This window comes from Chrysochloris asiatica, unplaced genomic scaffold (assembly GCF_000296735.1).
Source record: "Chrysochloris asiatica unplaced genomic scaffold, ChrAsi1.0 scaffold00001, whole genome shotgun sequence".
NCBI lineage: Eukaryota > Metazoa > Chordata > Mammalia > Afrosoricida > Chrysochloridae > Chrysochloris > Chrysochloris asiatica.
This window is the reverse complement of record NW_006408519.1, coordinates 148,691-149,709: the sequence shown is the minus strand read 5'-3', so window position 1 is coordinate 149,709 and position 1,019 is coordinate 148,691. Positions and strand designations below refer to the sequence as shown.

General features: G+C 34.9%; 1 pseudogene; it reads left to right on the top strand.

Moving 5' to 3' along the window:
• Positions 1 to 214: 214 nt before the first annotated feature.
• Positions 215 to 589, top strand: LOC102811261 (annotated as a pseudogene).
• Positions 590 to 1,019: the final 430 nt, after the last annotated feature.

Sequence of the window (1,019 nt, the reverse complement as noted above, 5' to 3'; positions counted from 1 at the left end):
TAGAGTTTTTAAAGGCTGATTTTTCACCATTAGACCCTAGGCCTTTCTTTTGAGACACTTCCAACCTTTCAGTTAGCAGCTGAGTTCGTTAATCATTTGCACCAACCAGGGACTCTCTCTGGGGCTCCAGTACTCCACAAAGACTATTCGTTCTCAGTCTTAAGTACGAATCGTAATCAACTGTGGAATCCTCAGACACTCCAATGCTACCAAAATGGTGGTCACCATGAAGAAGGCAGCTGTGAAAGATATCAATGTTACTTTTGAAAACCAACAAAAGATAAACAAAGGTGCACAGATACAAGTAGAATCACAGAGCTAAAGGAAGAAACAAAAGTAAAAATGAAACAACTCCAAAGATTAGAAGATGCTGCAGATGACGTCATGTTGGCAGATAACCACTGCTTAATGATGCAATTCTCAAGAGGAAACCCAAGGAATGTTAGACAAAGCAAAGAAAATTTTACAAGAAGAAATTCATGCCTTAGAATCCAGTATGGAATCAATTCAGTGGATGTTAACAGATTTGAAAGTTCAATTATATGCAAAATTTAGGAGCAACACAAACCTTGAAATTGATCAAAGTTAAACGTTTTATAATTCTTTTTCATTTAGTAAACTTGATTTTTATTTAAAATGACCATTTTTCTTCTTTAACAGATATGAAAAGCAAAAGTTTTTTGTTTTGCTTTAGTTTTTCATTTATTTAATGGAAACTCATCTATTTTCACATGTCTTATTTTATTTTTTAAAAAGAAAACAGTATTCATCTGCATATTTTGTGTAACGATTCTATCAAGTGTGGTGCTGTAGGACAGTGCACTGGACCACAAGGAATGTTTGAACCAAAAGATTGGTGGTAAACTTACCAGCTGCTCCTCAGAAACCCTATGCAGGGTGATTGTGAGTCGGAACTGCCTCGGTACTTAACAACAACAACAACAACAACAACAGGGCTTTATGTCACGTTATTAAAATCAGTTAAGCAATCTTTAAAAAGAAGAAAAACAACAAGATAT